Source organism: Camelus ferus, chromosome 1, assembly GCF_009834535.1.
Source record: "Camelus ferus isolate YT-003-E chromosome 1, BCGSAC_Cfer_1.0, whole genome shotgun sequence".
NCBI classification, from domain to species: Eukaryota; Metazoa; Chordata; class Mammalia; order Artiodactyla; family Camelidae; genus Camelus; species Camelus ferus.
Window position 1 is genome coordinate 98815049 of NC_045696.1, and position 5786 is coordinate 98820834.

At 35.6% G+C, this 5786-nt stretch overlaps 1 pseudogene; it reads left to right on the forward strand.

Annotated features, from left to right (window-relative positions):
• Positions 1–225: 225 nt before the first annotated feature.
• On the forward strand, positions 226–794 carry LOC106728647 (annotated as a pseudogene).
• Positions 795–5786: the final 4992 nt, after the last annotated feature.

Sequence of the window (5786 nt, forward strand, 5' to 3'; positions counted from 1 at the left end):
ATTTATTCAGTGTCATGGATTGAATGTTTATTCCCCCTCCATTCATATGTTGAAATCCTAACCCCCAAAGTGTTGGTAGTAGAGATAGGGTCATTGAGGTGTAATCAGGTTTCGAGGGTAGAGTTCTTGTGAAAGGGATTCGTGTCCTGATAAAAGGGACGGCAGAGATCCCCCTTGTACCTCCGTCACGTGAGGGTGAATCAAGAAGTCAGCTATCGCTTTCTTTGCTGCATCTACCATGAGAATGAAGACCATTCTCAGCAATCAGACTGTCCCCAATGCAGCAAGTGTCGACATCACTTTGGAAGGACACACAGTTATGGTAAAGAGCCCCTGAGGCACCCTGTGGAGGGACTTCAATCACATCAGTGTAGAACTCAGCCTCCTTGGAAGAAAAAGAAGAGGCTCTAGCCTGACAAATGGTAGGAAATGGAAAAGAATCACGTACAGAACATGATCAAGGGTGTTACACTGGGCTTCTGTTTCACATGAGGTTGGTGTCGGCTCACTTCCCCATCACCATCATTATTCAGGAGAATGGGTCTTTTGTTGAAATCCGAAACTTCTTGGATGAAAAATACATCCGCAGAATTCAGATCAGGCCAGGCGTCGATTGTGCAATATCTCAAGCCCAGAAAGATGAATTAATTCTTGAAGGAAACAACATTGAACATGTATCAAATTCAGCTGCTTAGATTCAGCAAGCCATAATAAAGGAAAACAAGGATATTAGAAAATTCTCGGGTGGTATCTGTGTCTCTGGAAAAGGAGTCGTTCAGCAGACTGATGAATGACAGCTAAGCTGTCCGGCTATGGAAACGGCAAGATGCCAGACGATTCTTCAGGTTCATTTGTGATATTTTAAAGGTTCAATCAAAGCTCTATTGACTTGGGGGGAAGAAAAGGAAGACAGCCATTCATAAGCCAAAAAGTGAGCTCTCACCAGACACCAAATCTGCTGGCACCTGGATCTTGGACTTCCCAGCCTCCAGGACTGTGAGAAAGAGATGTTTGTTGTTTATGTCGTCAGTCTATGATATTCTGTCGTAGTAGCCTGAAATGACCAAGACTTTTACATTCTTTAAGAACAGATATAAGATACTGACGAGGGGAAACTTTGAGGGAAAATTCTGAAAGATAGAAGGTAGAAAAATAACAACAGACAAAAACATTTCTACAAGACAGCTGTAGAGGTGGAGGTGGCTCAGGCTTTAAAATTCAACACATCAGTGAGGTGGGACCTCCTTTCCTGGTGGCATCTCAGGTAATTAATTGGAAATAATTAATTGGGATTCAGAGTAGCCAGACTGCTTGACTAATTTACAAGTGTTCCATAAAGGACTGGAGGATAGAATGATGGGAAGGGAGGAAATAATCCATGAAATTGTCGAGAAAAAGAATCTCAAAGTTGAAATGATGCACACACTAAAAATTTTTTAAATAATTTGAAAATCTTGATTATAGTTTGTATTCCACAAACTAGAAAATCAAAACCTGCCTGCTGTTGTGAGCAAAAATGAACATCTACAAAGAAAAAGTTGACTATTTTTATATCTCACTACCTCAATACTAACACCTATGCTAGCAAGTGCCAACATGATGTATTCTGCTGTTTTCTATATGCTTACTTAAAAAAACATACACATACTCACCTGGAGAGTGATTTTCTTAATTATTTTTAAACAAAAATGGGATGGCACCATGCCATATTTTTCAGTAATTTTTCTTTTGTAGTATAATATAAATGTCCCTCTGGATCCATTGACAAGGCTCTAAGGAAGATGTTCATTTGGCTTAAAATTTTTTTTCTAATATTTTCACGAGGCTGTCTTTCTCATTTTCTTTACCTCCTTATCGATCATTTTCTATCATATCAACTTGTTTTATTTTATTCTTAGTATGTAATTGCTCTCTGAAATTATCTCATTTATTTTTTATTTTTCATCCTCACAAGTATATGAGTCACCAAAGACACACTTTCCTTTACAACTTGCTTTAATGACAACACTTAAAACAGGACATGAACATTGTAAGTATATGTCAAATGTTTGTTGAATGAATAATGAATAAGCTCATTCCTTTTTTATGGTTGGGTAACATTTCACAGCATGAGTGTACCTTAACTTATACAACCTTTCTCCTCTTAATTGACAGTATAGTTCGCTGATTTATTTTTGCCACTTATATAGTGCTACAATAAACATATTTCCTTATGTATCTGTGGTTTTATTTCTGTTTGATAGATACCCCAAACTGATATTATTTGGTTAAAGGATATATGTGTATATATATTTTTTCTTCAATTTTAATAGGTACTACTAAATCTGCTCCAAAGGAGTCATAGTATTTCACACTTCTGCCAGCAGGTATAAGAATTCCCATTTCCCCACATTCTCCTCAGCACTGAGCATTATATATTAAACATACATACATACACACATTTTTGCCAACCTCATGGGTTAAGAAAACTGGTAAGTTACTGTTGTTTCCATTTCCATTTTCCTGATTACTGGCGAAGTTAAACATCTTTTTGTATATTGGTATCTGTTTTCCACTGGCTTCTCCTCTGTGACTTGCTGGTTTATATCACTGCCAAATTTTATTACTGGGTTTTTTTTAATGTCCTGATCATCTTATTTGTTATTGCTATATATATTACAAATATTTTCTCTCAGTCTAATCTGTTCTTTAACTTTGTTTATAGTATATTTTTCCACATAGAAAGTTTAAATTTCTTAGTAATCAAATCTCTTAATCTTTCCCAGTCATGTTCCCTCTATTGCTTCTGGAAGACTCCCCCACCACATAGTTATACAAATGGTCTCCAAATTGTTTTGCTAATATTATGTGTCTGTTATGTTTATATCTTTAATCCACTTAGAATTTATTTTTGTAAATGTTGTAACAAAGTGATCTAACTGCTTTTATAGAGATGGGCAGCTAATAATGCCAAACATATTTATTAAATTAACAATGGAATGAAATACCACCTCTATTAAATATTAAGTTCCCATTTGTACATTTTGGATTTTTATTCAATTCTATTAATCTGTTTGTCTTTCCTGTTTCAATAGGTTTCTTAGGTATAGGAAAATAGTGATTACTAAAGCTTTGCAGTATATTTTAAATTTTGGATGGGTTGTCCTCCTTTATTTGTTATATGCTTTAAAGAATATTGGGCAATTTTCTATTAAAATTCTAAAGTAACTTTACCCTTTTTTAGTAGGGATTCTGATAGACTTTTAAAATTAATTTTATATAATCATTTGGAATTTCGACATTTTAATGATATTGAGATGACTCCGTGGTTGGTCTCCATCATTTATTACTCCTTGAATTCAAGCATTCATGTGTCGGCCATGCATCTCATCAACTTGGAAAAATGCTGAATCCCTCTGGGTCTCTGGGTTGGACATATGACACACAGTAATCAGCAACATCCCACCTCCTGGCCCATGTTTATGGTCGGTCTTGTGACCCAAACTGGGCAATGAAGCACAAGGAGAAAGTGATTGTGGGCTTTTGAGAAAGAACTTTCCTTACTTGTATAATGGAGCTCCCATATGTAACCTACTCTTTCTTTCTTGCTTAAGTCAGTCAGGAAGCCTACTGCCCCGATATTGTTGACAGTGCCGAGAGATCCCCCAAAGAAGCAGAATGAGGATGAAACTGCCAAGTTGAAGGCAGAACAGAAAAGCAAAATAGATACATTGAGCCACAGAATCCAACTCTAAACTTCCAGTTTATAAGCCAATAAATCTCCTTCACTTGATGCTTTTAAACTTCAGCATGAATAAGAGACACATAAAAGGCTTGTTGAGATGTGGATTCTTGGCCCCGTCTCCCAAGATTCTGATTCAGCAGTTCTGGGATAAGTCTGGAGAATTTGCATTGGTAACAAGATCCCAGGTGACACTATTGCAGCATGCTCATGGACCACATTCTGAGAAGCAGTGGCCTGCATGATTGCGGCCAGTTTGAGCTTCATTTTCTCCTGTTTGCAAACAAGTGCACCCTAACTGATAACACTGTCCAGGAGTGGTTTTTGGTTTTTTTCAGCCATGTTCCTCATCCATCAATAAAATCTGTTTGCTTATTTATTTATTTAGTTTTATATTTTCTTCATCTAGGTCTCTTTTTTTATGGTTAATTTCTTCCCTAGGTTAGTTAGAATTTTGTCAACCAACAAAAGTACTAAAGCTTTTTTTTTTGGCCTGTGTGTAAAACATACGGGTGTGTGAATGCACATGGGTACATGTGTGTAATATATATCTATAGTTTTGGGACATTTATTAGTGTTCAGACAATGTACTAAAATGACAATGAAAGATGATTTGAATTATAATCGCTTTGGTTTTCAAGATATAAAAGCTGTCACATTCAGGATTCTGGCAGAAAACAGCACACCCTAAATTTTTCATTGATGAAAGTTTAATAGTCTGTTTACAGAGGAGTTAACAGGTTTAAAGGAACATGGTTGAGTTGGGGAGGCACTCAAGTGAAAGATCAAAATAAACATTTTTCATACATGCAGAAACTCGTAAAGTTTATCACCATGAACACTGTGACAAAAATTGAGAATGTACATTAGCAAATCAAGTAATATCCCTGGAAAAGGAAAATGTTGGAAAAAGAGTAAAGGAAAAATAATTTCATAAAATGAATAATTGAAATAAATGATTTATGCTACCCTTTAAAAATCATGTTTTCATAATATTATTCATAATAGTCCAAATTATTACATCTCAGTGGTGACAGATATGAAGGATGACTAGAGGTAGTTAAGGTTCTCATCTTATGGTAGGGAATAAACTGATATAGCTAAATCTAAATATCAGTAGAAAATGAGTTGAAATATGTGTATTAGGATTTTAAGGATATACACTAGGCAGAGAGAAATAGGGTTTACAATTTCAACCCATCAACAGTGGGAAAAAAACAGCAAATAATGTTCAAATGAAAGAAGAAAGAAGTCGAGGAAATCTCAGCAAAAGAAAGAAGAATATGGGTAATATAAGACAAAATGATATGGCAGGGAAAAATCAAGCACTATAATTCACAAAAAATAGATTAAATTCTCCAAGTCAAAAGTTTAAGAAAATGTAGTTATAAGCTTCTTTAAAGGATAAGCATCTAAAAAAATAATTGATTGTAGTTAAGTACTCAGCAAATGCTAACTCAAAGAAAGCAGTTATATTAATATTGAGATTGGACAAAAGAAATTTAAGGTGAAATTTATTAAAAGGGAAAAAGAGGTACATTGGGTACTGACAAAGTTATGAACCAGTACAATATGCAAAAGTCATGAAATTTTGCTCTACAACTTTGGAAGTTTTCAAAGTAAAAACCAATTCAATCACCGGGAAACTGATCATTTTATAGTCATAGTAGGAGAAATCGAGTGACTAGGTGACTAAAAGTCAAGAAAGATAAAAATCAAGAGTAGCAAATATTTTCTGCAAAGGGCTAGATAGGAAATATTTTAGACTTTGAGGACCATGTGGTCTCTGTCACTCAACTCAACTCAACTCTGCCGTGGTAATGTGAAAGCAACCAAAAAGTAATATAGAAATGAATGGGCATGGCTGTGTTCCAATAAAACTTTATTGACATCGGTTGGGAAGGAAAAATAAAGTTCCCTCTACCCTCTGAGTTCTTGGCTGAGCCTTTCTGTAGTAAAGCACAGATTACCAGAGGGAAAAGAAACGGAAGTTTATTAACAGGTACCTCTCACATGCACATGGGAGATACCCAGGGAAAAAGGAGTGACCCAAGGAGGTGGCTTA